Here is a 14,930-nt window from a genome sequence, read left to right on the forward strand (position 1 = left end):
GGCAGGACCAAGTTTAAACTTGAGTGCTGAGTTAGAAGCGGGGAATGTGGCTGGCTGGTTGATTTAATTAATAAGGACACTTTTGAAAGGGAGCACTTTGAAAATCAACAAACATTCCAAGGAAATTGAAAGCAAGAGCTAATCCATGGTTTCATGTGTGGGTTTCATGTGTAACTGAGAGTCCTTATACAAAGCTAGGAATAATAAATCTCCCAAAACCCAGTATTTCTCAAACCCAAGAGCAGTGGTCAGAACTGACTTTGGAATCAATTAGCCAAGTAATTGCAGTGCTTAAATGTCCTTCTGCTTTATTGTAGTACATTCTAATAACTATTAAAAAAAATTCTCAAGGGCCATTTGTCAATTACTAAGCCAACAGCTATGGCGGAGGAAGGAGTAGAAGACATTTCTATCTTGGTCTTAGAATGTCATCGCATCCCACACAGAACCCCCAACCTACTCTTCTAAGTCTTCATGTGAGATTTAGAAAAGAAATGGGGACACCCAGGACCTTGGGAGCTGAGCTTGTCCCTGACTCAGCCAGGGAACACTTGGCAGCAGAACTCACAGGGGAAACCTGAGAAGGCAGAGGCCCCTACAGGACCGAAGGGATGCGCTCTGGGGGGTAGGAATCTCATTAGCAAAGTCAAGCTCACTGCCAAGGAGGTGTGCCTGAACAGCCAGAGAAGACAGCTCACTCTAATGTCAGAAAATTGTGGCCTACCCACATCTCCTGCCTTTCTCTTCCTTAACTCCCCAGCCCATTTCCAGAACTCCTTCCTGATCATTGCCTGAGATGATAAGTCCCTTTCTGAGAACCAGTTTCTCTCCTTTCCTCCATAGGCTTAATGGTACATAGCGTTCCCTCTGGAAGTCCACTTCAAGTTATTTCGTGATTTGCCGTGCAAATCCTCCAACATCCTCCCCCAACATCCTCTTTTTCTGCATCTTCATGGAGAAGTAATCGACCCGTGCTAAACCACAAGTTCAGTTTGTCAGACACCAACCTGTGGAAGCTTCTCCACCACCCAGACAGCCAATGTTTTCATGACATCGAAACTGTTTTCAGGCAATTGGTAAGGTTTTCTCAAGACTCCCCTTAGTAAATAACCATTGGCCTGTTTTCCATCATTTTCTGTAAATGAGCTTCCATTTTCTATCAATGGAATTACACCAGATAGACCCGTTGGCAAGCTTCTTTCAAAGAGTACAATGGCATTGACACTCCAGGCTCAACTTTCCCCTGCTTTGCTTTGTATACTTCCTTGGATCAAGACCTCGAGCCCATCTAGAACACAGCACAATGCTGAAGTCCGTGGGGGAAGACTATAAAGGCATAGGAAAAGGTTGGGATTTGGTGACAGAATATATACGTTGTCATCCAGACCCCATGGCATGTGACTGTGAAGCCAGGAGATGGTCCTTTGCTTTTGGAGCCTCAATTTCCTCGACTGGGAATTGGGGTGATGATAAAGCCCTTTTCTCTGAGAGCCAGGAGATAGAGTGCTCTGTAAACTGTGAAAGGTCAGTCCTGGGCAGGGATTAGGCCTGGATCAAGCCAACACCACACTGGGAATGCCCCAGCTCCTAGGGCTATTTAAAGAAGGCCTTGTCATCCAGGGAAACTGCGTGCGTTTGTCAATCCTCATAGGAACAGCCAATAAGGGCTGTGTTTGGTGTCCTTCAATCTTGGCTCCGGCTCTAAAATGTCAGACTCTCTTCCCTTGACCCTCCCCCACTGCTCTGCGAGGTCTGGGTTTGTTTACAAGGTTCCCCTCCCTCTGGAGCTCCAACTGGCCAGACAATCCTTCTTCTGGCCTGGAGTCCTTTGATAAAACTGATAAGGTCAGTCTATCTGCTGGGGGCTCCGAGGAGCAGCAGAAAGAGGAACTAAGCGTGTGGAAGAGACTCGAGAGCCTGCCAGGCGGGGCTGTTGCTTCCTTTGGCCAGACTAGGAACAATGAGGAGTAGGAAAGTAAATATTTGTCTCCGCTTTAAATTCAAATTTGGCTCATGAAATCAACTCGAGAAGAACCTTTTCTACCCTGGAAGGAGATTTCTTCTATTATCTTTGTTTAGTAAAGAGAATTAGGTGACCTGGAGGGCCTACAACCCGGAGTCAAGGACTCCAGAGTTTCTTCTGTGACCTTGGTAAAGTCATTGTTCCTCTCTCAGCTTTGGTTCCTGAGAACTGACTTTTCTTGAACGTGTCCCTTGTATCGACCACCACACCATATTTTCCCTGTGCTTCATAAACTGTCGCCTACAATGCGATCCTAAGAAAAAGAAGGTGACTTCTTCTCTCCAACAGCCAGGAGAAGAACTAAGCGTAACAGAAAGCGTTTTTGAGAAGTGGGAGGCAGCCTTCTCAAGGAGTGAACGTAAATTATTTCCTGGTCAAATGGGTTGAAAATTTTTCAGGTCGCTGTGGGAATTCCATTCATAGGACCCTCTGTGGCTCACTTACTGTGGAGGAATATGGCGTGGGACGCTGGCAAAGACACACAATCTAATGTGCTGCACACACAAAGACCTACAATTCACATCCACGTCTAGAAAGCTCTGGGAAATCTTACCTTATAGGAATATAATGTCATTTATAAACAAAATATTAAATTAATCAAACATTTTTTTTCTCGGTAACCCTTTTTTATTTTTGTTTTTATTTATTTTGGTATCCCAGGCAACAGATCCTCCAAGCACTAGGGATTGAAGAGTTTAATCAGGTAGCTGCGGGAATTCCATTCACAGGACCCATTTCTTAAGCCTGTAGTGTTGAGAAGCTTATCACCTGCTGACACAGCCCGCCCTGTCACCGAATCAGTGGGCAGTGCTTGGAACAGCGCCACCCAACTGAGGCAGACTGCAGGCCACAGGCGTGCTTCACCATTTTCGAGGACACAGGAAAAGCGAAGGGATGCTAATTAACCCAACAGATCTGAAGAAAAACGTCATTTCAACACGGTAACACCCATTACAACACAGCACATCTTAGTAAGGCGTTTCACCTGCTTTTCAAACACAGTATTTGAAATCTAGTACTTGTAGCTTCGTCTGGCTATGCGTGTCGACAGCACTAGACTGCACAGGACCAGAAGGTTCTTCTGTAGGCAAGGCTGAGCACTTCCTGTCTGGGTCTCACCTCTATGATCCTTCGGTACAAAGGCATTGGCCTACAGATGCCACCACCATGAAAATGAGTCCTCCTGTTCAGTGTGGCCAACATGCTGTTAAGCAACACCCCCCCACCCACACACACACACCTCCACCACCCCCACCCCCGCCCCCGGCAGCGCAAGCTGCTTCCCCGCTTCCCCTCCCCCCCTCCCCGACGCACTTTCCAAACAGTGCACTGGCCTGTAGACCAGGAGATGCTCTGACTTGTGAAGCAGGACAGCCGGGGATCCGAACACCCTTTTAGCTGGCACGGAAGCTCCATCAGCTGTTAACAGTGTTTGTAGGGCACCTCCTTTCTGTTCCCTGAGATCAGTTTCCCTGCCTGTCAACTGACAGGTTTATATCTTCCCAGACTCAGCCCTGGACCTGCTCTCCCGCCCACCACTGCGCTCTGCCTCCCTGCTAGTTCTCCCCATTAAACAAAACCTCTGATGATTAAGAAGTTATCTCTCTACCTGATGCCTAGTAAGACTATTTTAAGTGTTTAACACGTGCCAGGCACGGTGTAAGGAGTCTGTATATGGTATTTCATTTGGTCTTCTCCATACCCAAGTGGAGTCAACACTGTGATTATCCCCTTGTATAATTGTGGAAACTGAGGCATGGCGCTGACTCATAGGTCAGAGGCCTAATGAGGGGAGGAGCTGTGGACGTTTTCTTTCCTCCACCAGGCTCCCAGCTCCAGCTGTCAATCAGATTCAGTCCTCTGAACCGAACTAGGCTCAGGGCTCACGTCACAGCCCAGGGAAGCTAGGTTTTCCCTTTGGATCGTTGTTTTTAAAACCGGAGATGGCCTTCCTTCTGTTTTTCAGAGGAAGGAAGTACCGCTGCGCCTTCCTCGCTGAGGAAATCCTACTCTTTGCAAACGGACTTTCTTCCCATCCCCTTGACCTTTCAGGAAAGGGGGGAGGCCCCGGGAAGGCTCTGGAAGAGGACTGTTAGAGCCGAGCTCGCCCTGTCTAGGGCAGGAGTATTTTTAGAGCTGGCTGTACACTGTTTACAAGGAAGCAGGTCCCCTGTGCCTGCCTGCTCCCTCCAGGGAACACTGGCTGCCAGCCCCACCCACCCAGCTCTGCCTGGCCCTCCCTTCCTCCCACCCCTTTCCTAAGTCTCCTGGGCTCTCTCTGCGCGGGGTAATGCTTCCTAGCCGCCCCAGACTAAAAAGCCCGAAAACGCCTGCAGAGGACCAACTGTGTTGAAGCACTGGGAAACAAGCTTCCAACTGCTTGGGCCTGGGGCCCTGCTGGGAGATCCTCCCACCCACAGGGCCTGCTGAGCTCTCCTCCCAGACTCTCTGACAGGGAGAACCTCCAGACTTCCCTGTGTGAGGGGGCTATAGGACTGCAGGCCTGGGTCGGCAGGCTCTGCAGCTCTGCCTACAGCCCTTATGGGTGTGATATTTATCTTCTCCAGACTCTAAAGCGAAGGAGGCATGGATAGCAAGTACCCCCGCTGGATGACTGACATCTCAGTTTCTCTATTGCAGGGGAGCACTTAGGCCTAGCTCCTGCAGGGGGAGAAAGCATTAATAGAAGAGTAGCTGTAACATCCCCAGCATGTGCCAGACATGCAGCACCCAGGACCTCGGTAGTGGTTTCTCTAATTCTGACATTTTTCCTAGTGTCTCCCATAAGGGAACATTCAACAAAGGATGCTTTTCTTTATTCTTGTAGCTCAGAGATCTTACACTTCTAAGTCTATGTAAAAACCCTTCTCCAACCTGAACCCCCAGGCCATGCATGCCTGAAACCTCCTTATGAAGAGGCAGAGAGCCATCCCAGGAACTTGCTGGCCAGCCAACTTAGCCGAAATGTTGAGCTTTAGGGTCAGCGAGAGAACCAGTCTCTACAAATAAGCAGGGATGTGGTAACAAAAGACACCTGGTGCACTTCTCTGGTTTACACACAGACACACAGACACACACAGACACACTCACGCACGCACACACGCACGCACATATTCCCCACATTGAAAAATAAAATAAACTGTCTCTTGGCCAGGGACATTTAAAAAAATTAGGCTAGCCATGTATTCCTTCTGCTCTGGCCTTGCATCCATCCCCCTGATATTCTGAAGTCTTTCAGAAGGATACTCAAAGTGCTCTCCCAAGTCGCAGTCCTTTGCTTCTAGAAGAGGTCCATCCACACCCTTTATCCCTCTGACTTCCGAGGGCATCATATGGACCAGTATTCATAGACCTGGCCCAAGAGAGCCAGGCTTCCCAGAGTCTAACCCTAAGCTAGCAGAGCCTAGGTGACCTAGGTGGCCCCATGACACCTGCGTGTCCTTCATATTGGGTCTGTGGATAGCAAGATCTCCAGGATCCTCAGAGCAAATGTCCCTTCCCTGTCTCAAAAGCAGCCTGGATTTCTCCAGCATCTATGAGCTTCTAGGTGTTTAGCTGAGACAGTTCTTTCCCCTCAGGCATTTCCTCCCCTTCCTCCTGACCACCTACCTTTTACCCTTCCTCCTCCTGTTTTCCACTTCCTCTAACTCTTTGTTCCTTCCTCCCCTCCACTTCCTCCTTCAGCTCCTCTTCCTCTTGGGTTAGCTGTGCGTGCTCCTAGCCCAAGCTTCAGCCTACTTCTATCCTAAGGAAGAGTCCCAATGTAGAAGAGTGACGGACTTCTTTCTGTGAGGTGCCATCTCGGCTTCTTTTGCTCCTTCCGTTGGAATATGCTGGATGCCAGGCACTGGGTCAGCAGCTCGGGGACCTAGCCACTCCATAGCCCCAGGAAACCACACATGAAAAATGTTCACCCTCGTTTACCGTTATGATCTCAAAGAGTCACATTCATACTGTCCAGTGTCATTTTACTTCAGTAAATAACTTCTTCGCCTGAAGTGGCTGAGTCTGCTTTTAGATTATGAGATTGTGTGAGGGATGTCCCATCCCTTGTTGCCCTACCCCTGCCTACTAGGAAGAAGCAGCAGTATGCTTGCCAGTAGAAACACGTGAGTGAGCAAAAGGGCCAGCCACTAACACACGTGGTTCAAGGGTAGAGCACGGGCAAGAAAGGGTGGTGAGAGGAGGCTGGGGGCACTGTGCGTTACAAATCATGCCAGCAGGGCCTGGAAGCCATTGCCCTGTCCTATTCTGTGCCCGGAGATGATTCAAGTGACAGTGTGGAGGATGGACTGGGAAGGGATGGAAGAGCAACAGCCAGAACCCATGAGAAACAGTGGCCATGATTCTTGCCCGGCTTTAACTCCCTCAGGCTTTATTTTCTTCATCTGCAAGTCACATGTGTTTATGAAATGGACACACACACTCACACACGTGCTATGGCTGAAGCCTTCTTAAGAAAATGCAGAAGGAAAGCTCTCTGGAAGGATGAGATAGTCTTCGCTCCCCGTGTCTGCACCTGCTGTTCCCATTCCGCGAAGGGAAGTCCTCACCCGGAAAACCTTGTTCACGCTGGCCCAGGGCCCAGGGTGTGAGCGCTGTGGATGCCGGGTCTCTCCCTTTCCATTCCCCTTGTTGACTTTCCAATGTGACCGTTATTGGCTCACAGAAAGACACGCCGTTCTGCATGACTTGTCAGATGCTGGGCTAATGTCTCACCTTGGTTTTCCAGGTTTCTTGGACTGGCTCTGAGTCCAGGATCCAAAAAGCTCAACAATGGAGGTGGAGAGGTGTTTATCTATAGCACGAATTCTAATTGGTGTTAGTAATAAAAACCCAGAGTCAGATACAGGGGTTAATGCTGAAGATCAGAGAAGCAAAGCGGCCAGCCACTAGAGAGTTCTTACCTCTGCCAATGCTCAGAGCAAAGGGGTGATCCTCAGACTGCATCAGACTCTTTGAGTCCTGTCTCCTCTCACCATATCACTCCTGTCTCCACTTCCCTAGTGCTGGGATTCAAGGTGTGTGATTCCCAAGTGTTGGAATTATCTCTGTTTGAACTCTGTTTCTCTTTTAGACCAGATCAATTTCGTGTAGTCCAGGGTGGCCTTGAACTAACAGAGATCAGTCTGTCCCCCGAGTCCCAGGACTAAAGGTGTGCGCTAGCACTGCCTGTCTTTTAGTGGCTTAGCTCTGCACTCTGATTTTCATGCAAGCTTTAAACCACAAACAAAACATCAGTACATGTATCTTCTGCACCTCCTCTCCTATATACTCCCATGACCACTTTGGGGAACACACCGTCACTAGACTAATGCCAGCTGCCCCTTGCCCCCAGCTTCATCATTTCACAACTGGCAGTATGACCTTTTCCGTAGATGGTTCTAACTGTGACACGTCCCTCTTCTGTTCTTCCCACCACTGCCAGACCAGTTCCACAGCACAAGACCCACAATCCCCAGCCCCAGATTCCATCACCTGCACTGTGCATTGTTTCTGTCACAACCTGCACAAACCGCCTGTTCTCACCAGCTCAACCTGTTCTCCAAAGGGGGACGCACTGGGCTGTGCTGCCGGGAGCCCTCTGTCTGGCAGGCATCCTGGTCCTAACCCTGCTAGCTAGTTCAAGGCACACCCTGCCTGCAGAGGCCAGCAAAGATGCCAACTCCTCCTCTCCAGAGGATTTCCCTTCCATCCTCTGCACTCTCAGAGCCCAGGGAGAGACTGTCTGTGGCACAGCATTCTTAAGAGAGCTTTGTGCACAGGGACCTGTGTCTTTATGCACTAGTCTCTACCTAACGTTCACCATTTCCTTCCTGTTTGCATTTAGGCTCAGTTCGTGCTGAATGAACTGGCTCAGCTCATAGTGAATGAGCTAACTCGTATCTGAGATTTAACGTTTGGAAATGATATTCATTAATAGTTGGCATAGATGACCTTAAAAACGTGTATATTCATCCATGGTTGACAATGGTAATAGTTAACAGCCGTGTAGTTCTGGCTAGTTGATATGTAAACAAAAAGTCCATAAATCATTACTTGCTAATTTTCTAGTTGTATAGCTTCTGGAAATTAATTGGTTTCCTTTGTAACTGTATGTTTTGGGCATTTTAAAGGGCCATTTTCTGGGTAGAGGTCCGTGGGCTGCACCAGCCTGGCCAAATGTTTCTTGCACGAATGGCGACCAGGACAGGACCTACCACTGTAGCTGTGGGTTCGTTTTAGACAGCTCTCCCAGTAGATCCTGTGCTATCTTGAAAAATGAGGGTGATTGGTTACCTACACTAACATTTGGCATAATCCAAATATGGGTTTTTGTTTGTCTTTGAGACAGGGTCTCAGAACGTTGTCCAAAGTTATCTCAAACTCAAATCCTCTTGCCTTAACTCATCAGGGGATAGAAAAATGATGGAAGGTGGTCCTAGGAGGAAGAGATTGGTTTCCATTCAGAAACATGCTCCTCCCCTGCTGTGGGCATCCTTTTTCAGATGTCTCTGGACACTCCCACACCTTCTATTCTCTCTCTCTCTCTCTCTCTCTCCCTCCCTCCCTTCTTCCCTCCTTCTCTACCTCCCTCCCTCCCTATCTTCCTTCTTTCCTTTCTTTTTTTGTTTTTCTTTTATTTTTGTTTTTTGAGACAGAGTTTCTCTGTATAACAGCCTTAGCTGTCCTGGAACTAGCTCTATAGACCAGGCTGGCCTCAAACTCACAGCAGTCCAGCCTTTGCCTCCTGAGTGCTGGGATTAAAGGCGTGCATCATCACTGCCCAGCTCCTTCCCCTTCGTGTTCTCTGCTCCAGCATCATCCCCTCAAGGAGCCCCTCCATGGCACTGCATGGACTGCTAGCCCACCGGCAGGCTTTCCTGCTCTGTTCCCACTTTGTCGTCCAAATATTTCTGTCTCAGTCTATGCTCTGCTGCTGTGAAAAGACACCAAGACCACAGCAACTCTTATAAAAGAAAGTATTTGACTGGGACTTGACAAAAATTGACAGGTTCAGAGGATTCGTCTCTTGTCATCATGGCAGGAAGCATGGTGACACACAGGCAGTCATGGTGCTGGAGAGGGAGCTGAGAGTTCTATATCCACACCAGCAGGCAACAGGAAGGGAGACGTTGGGCCCAGCTTAAGCATTTAAAAACCTCAAAGGCCACGCCCAGTGACACACTTCCTCCAGTAAGGCCACACCTCCTAATAGTACCATTCTCCATGAACCTATTGGGGGCTATTTTTATTCAAGCCACAAGTTTCTTATCATCTTGTAGCTTGTTTCTGGTTTTGTGTTCTGTTTTTTGTTTTGTTTTGTTTTGTTTGACTCTTTTCTCTCTCAAGAAAGTCAGTTTCATGAAGGTGGGAATCTTTGTACTGATTTCTGTCCCCGGTTCCCAGATGAGCGATTCACAGCAGTCAGTGGCCAAGTCCAGGTGGGTACCATCAGTCCTCACTCTACAGAGACTGTGAGAGTTGAAGGTCTGCCAGGGCAGTCCTAGGAGGTTGTGAGTGCACAGTGGGAAGAAGCCCAGGCTGTCTGCCCTGGGTGTGCATGGAAGGATTTGGAGCTTTGGGTTGGAAGATTGGTCTGAAGGCACAAGCGTATTAGGAGAACCCTGGGTAATGTAGCAGGTGCCAAGGCAGTACTGGGCAGCAGGACTGAAGAGCCATAGAAACAGCTTTTGTCTTTCGGGCATCACTCTCTTCGGAAAATATAAAATGAGGGCCTAGCATACAGACTTTTAGTCCTCATCTATATTGAAGGGAAATTGTGGTTAGAAGATTGCTGATATAATATGGTAAGGGTTGTGAGTCTTGGGAAAGGGATCTTCTGTGGCCCCTCATGCTGTCTAACGTCACTTACTACAGTGACCATTAGGTGCAGTTATGGAGGTAGGGAGTACTGATGAACTTGACAGACAAGACACGTGATGGGCACCTGAGTCATAGCCACACAGAGAGTCTCAACCTCCAGGACCTCATGGCAAAGAAGAGCATTGAAATACAAGGGCAATGACAACATGGTGTGCCAAGGACCGAGGGTCCATAGAAGTCCTTTCCCCAAGTCTCACCACATGACCAGTGGGAAACTATGGTACCTTTTACTCACTTAAATTCTGTCTTTTCACAGGCATGGAAGTTCCCAGGATGGCTTTGTCCTGCCTGCTGTAATACTCCCAATACATAGCAGGTATTCAAGTGTCAGCTCAGTGAATAGCTGTCAATAAACAGTAAAATAATACTTATAATAATAATAATAATAATAATAATAATAACATGGATATCCAGGCCAGGAACGGAAGGTAAAACCAAAATAATAACAACAACAACATGGATATCCAGAAAGAAGGGGCATGGGCTCTTACTCTGCAAAGTCTGTACCTCCTTCAACAGTTTTCCTTTGGGGATTTCTTCTCAAGCCAGTCAGGCTGGACCCACTTTATGAGTGAAGAAATAATCTCAGTGAAGATAAGAATTTTAATAAAAATCAACCAGTTGATAAACTGAAGGCTTGAGCTCACATTTCCCCTTGAGCTAAGGGGAAAGTCTGTGCTGTCTCCACACACTATTCTGCTTCTTGCTAACGCCCGATAGGACTCACGGTGAGGAAGGCGATCTATTGGACCTCCAGTTTCCGAGAGGCTCGAAAGCCATTCTAGAAAGACTGAACAACAGGGTAGGTCACATCGTTATCACAACCAGCAGCAGCATTCTTTTTTTTTAAAATAAATTTATTTATTTTACATCCTGCAACAGCATCCCCCCTCCTTCGAGTCCTATTCCCCATCTGCTCTTTGCCCCCCCCCCCATCTACTTCTCCTCCCGTTCTGTCCAGGAAAGGGCAGGTCTCCCACGAGTATCAACCAAACATGATATATCAGGTTGCAGTAAAGCTAAGTACCTTCCATGTATTAAGGCTGGACAAGACGGCCCAGTATGAGGAGTAACGTCCCAAAAAATCTGTAAGAGTCAGAGACAGCCTCTGTTTCCACTGTTAACGGGTTCCACAAGAGGATCACGATACATAACTGTAACATAGATGCAGAGGGCCTAGATCAGTCCCATACAGGCTTCCTGGTTGTTGGTTCAGTCTCTGTGAGTCCCTATGAACTCACAGAGGTTGTTTGATTCTGTGGTTTTTCTTGTGACGTCTTTGACCCTTTGGCTCCCACAATCCTTGCTCCCCTTCTTTTGCAGAATTCCACAAACTCTGCCTAGTGTTTGACTGAGGGTCTGCATCTGCTTGCACCAGCTGCTGGATGAAGGCTCTCTGATGATCACTGGGCTAGGCACCAGTCTGGCCACAGGAGGCAGCAGGTTCTGGCCAGGCAACAATGCAGCGGCATTCATAGATCAGTGAAAAACTTACAAGTGCTTAGGGTAGGTGGGTGCCTTGCAAAGAGCTCCATGTGTTGACTTAATGCATTCTTTACAGGCAACCTGTGATTTGGGTTCCATTACTGTTCACAATTTACGTACAAAGAAGCTAAAGAGTGTTACATAGCTTTCTTAGGCCAAACTGACAGAAATGAAAGTGCCAGGGTTTAGATCCTCACTGCCGGATTTCGCAGTCTTAACTGTCTGGTCTCACAACTCAACAGATCATACCTACACCTATTCCAACTCTAGGGGATGACAGTAACTCCATAGTTGAGCATATACTCAACATATAGCCAAAGATACCTATGAACACAGCCCATCACAGATGTAAACTTGCTTAAGATATTAGGGGTTTTGTGTTTTTCTTCTGCAATGTTTTGTAACTCAATTCTTCAGTTTTTTAAAAATTTTATTTGTATTTTATGTATATTAGTGTTCTGCATGTATACCCACATGCAGGTATCAGATCCTATTACAGATTGCTGTGAGCTGCCATGTGGGTGCTGGGAATTGAACTCAGGACCTCTGGAAGAGCAGCCAGTGCTCTTAACATCTAAGCCATCTCTCCAGCCCCTATTCTGTAGTTCTTAAGCATGAACTTTTCATGGAGTGACATCATGTTTTACTTTCAAAGGGCTCAAAATGCATGCGAGGCATGCTTAGGGGTTATAGGAGAAAGGACTAAAGTCTCTTTGTTCAAACAGTTGCAAGCCCAGAACATAAGGTAGATGAGAACTAAAATGTGCGTTTCAGTGGATGTTTGCTAACATGAGGACATCTGATCTGGCTTTGAAAACATGAAAAGGAGCATGCTGTTTCGGGAAAAAGCACACAGATTGCCCCATCTTATCCAAGCATGGAAACAAGAAACAGTAAGGAGAAAGAACGAAAGTTAACAGGGTAAAGACAAGGCAAATCAAAAGATAATTGTGCCCAGACCCTGGAGAACTTGGACTTCTATATCAAACTTCTTCGCTCACCATTTGTTAGATGCTGACCAGTCATAGTTCGGTGAAGAGGAAGGTGACATACTCTGACCCTGATTTTAGAATGGTAATGGGTACCAGTATGGACATGCTAGAGAAGGAAAGGAAGACAGGTGGATCCCTTGGCACTTGTATAATCAATCACTTCATAACTCAGGCCTAAAACAAAGACTATTGTTGCCCATAATCTGTGCATCTGTGGGTGTCTCGGCAGCCAAAGAGTGGCTTGCTCACCCATGGGTACAACTTCTCCCCTGAGATAGTGGGAGTGAGTGGGTCGTATGTCTCTTATTATTGGACTTTTTCTCAGGCCTATCAAGACCAGCAAGAGAGAGCAAGCCCCGACACAGGGGTGCTTTTCAACTTTTGGGTTCATGTTTCCTAGTATCTCATAGGCCAAACACAAGCTTCTAGCACAGAGTAACAGACCTACCTCCCACTGGCAAGAACAACGAAGTCATATAACAATGCGGGTGCATAGGGATGGGATGAATTTGGTGCTTGTATTTAAGAGGCAGTTTTTATAATGAGTTCAGCAAAAATTGTTGCTTAAACTAAGAGGAAGCATAATAAATGGGAAGATGATTAGGATATATTTGAGACACATTTGGAAGATTACTATGAGGGAGAGGAAAGAAATCTGGATACCTCATAGGTTTTTGGCCATAGTTACAAGGCAGATGTTTCCTTGGACCACTGAAGGAGAAGCAGGTCGGAGTTGTAAACACTTCCTTGTTCAAATCGGTTCTCCCGGCCTCCAGGAATGTGCTACCTTCCTCACTTAGAGAAAATGCTATTTTCCTCATCTACTTTCCACTCAGACCATATGGACCAAAAGGACAGTGTGATGTCTAATATGATCCTGCTTTTCTAAGCATGCTGGTGACCCAGGGAAAAGGCTAACCCAACACGGGTCAATGAGAGTGCCCTTCACTGTGCAACTTGCCAGTCAGGCTCATGACCTACAGTTACGCAGGCCTTGCTTCTGTAGCAGCGTATCTGGCAGAGTGTCCTATACTTCTGCAGAATTGTAGATACCCAGAGTGTGGCACAGTCTTCGAATCCTACAGAGTCCCAGTCCCAGTGACTGGGCTAGCAGTATCTCAGACACCTTGTTCAGTGTGCTGACCTCTCCTAGGAATTACACTACTGAAACACAGCGGGGAGAGAACATTCCCTGTTTTGTCTTAGTCACTCTAAAGATAGAACTCTGTAAATGTCCATATTCATGACTTATAAAGGAACCTGGTAGTTCAATGAACAGAGAAAGGAGATGGGGGAGTTCCCAGAGCTACAACCCCTCTGTCGACCAACTATTCTCTTCCTGCAATTTGAAAGCTGAGTTTTTCCTTCAATGTTGAGACAGTCATGTATGCTTCTGATATAAATCCTCCTTTGGTGCTAAGCAAGTTTAAGGTGTTAACAATCCAGCCCTGAATGATAAAAGGAAGAAGTTGCTGTGCTCAGGTTTGGAAAGACCCAAAGCTGAATTAAGAGAATGCCACCATCAGTTGGATGAGTCCCATGAGGGAAGCATCCTAGCAGAAGTCCCAGGCAGAGCTGACAGTCTACAGTGCTTTGGGGTGGAGGAAGGGAAAAGGCATTCCTCAGTATTCAAGAATCTATTGAGCAATTGCCCATTGGCTCCTGTCTATGCGCTGGGGTCTTAGCAGTAGATTGGGGAACACAGATTTGAATGTTGTCTAGGCATTGCTGACTGATGAACTCAGAAGTGAGTGCCCACTCAGGGACAGGAACTACATACAGCCCTGAGCAGACTTCCTGGCAGAGGAGTCCAGGAGGCAGCAAGAAAGAGGGTTAAGTTGACATTTCAATTGACAGAGTCAGTTCATTGACAATATTTGGGGAGAAAGTACTTGGAGAAGTCTCCGTCCATAATTCTTATCCTTCACACATGGGCTTCACTGAGGGCCTGAAAATACAGTGAGTGATTCTTTGGTTTGTGTTGCTGGAAGGTGGGCTGGTAAGAACACGGCTTCAGGGGTCTGTAGAGATCATCTTGACTTTCTGCACACATCATCAGGTAACTGATGAATGACCTTGACCTGGAATGAATTACAGAGCTCACAGAGCCTTCATCCTTTTCCGACAGAATGAAGACAAGAATGCCCACTCCCGTGCTAAGGATAAAGACATGACATCTATAGACAAACAGACACAGGACCACAAGCAGCTGTTTGACACCCAGGTAACCCGATCCTGAGTTAAAAGAGCACCATCATCAATTTGATGAGTCCCATGTGAGAGGCATCCCAGCACAAAGGGTTCTTGGAGCGTGTGCTGTCCTCTGGAATTCCACCTTCCTGAATGGCAGCAATGGGCCTCATGAACCGTGATGTTCTTGGCAGCCTCCACTCCGCACCTCACAGCCAGAGGCTTACAGTATTATTTGTGGTGTGAGTTACAAGCACGGGCAAAACCCCCAGAAAGCAGAGGAGGAGGGAGAAAACATTGTAAAAGCTGAGGAAAATTTTGTTGCCTCCTTAAGTGATGGCAATTTGCTGAACACCTGAGCTCCGCAGGATGCT

This window comes from Myodes glareolus, chromosome 3 (genome assembly GCF_982192425.1).
Source record: "Myodes glareolus chromosome 3, mMyoGla1.1, whole genome shotgun sequence".
Classification (NCBI taxonomy): domain Eukaryota; kingdom Metazoa; phylum Chordata; class Mammalia; order Rodentia; family Cricetidae; genus Myodes; species Myodes glareolus.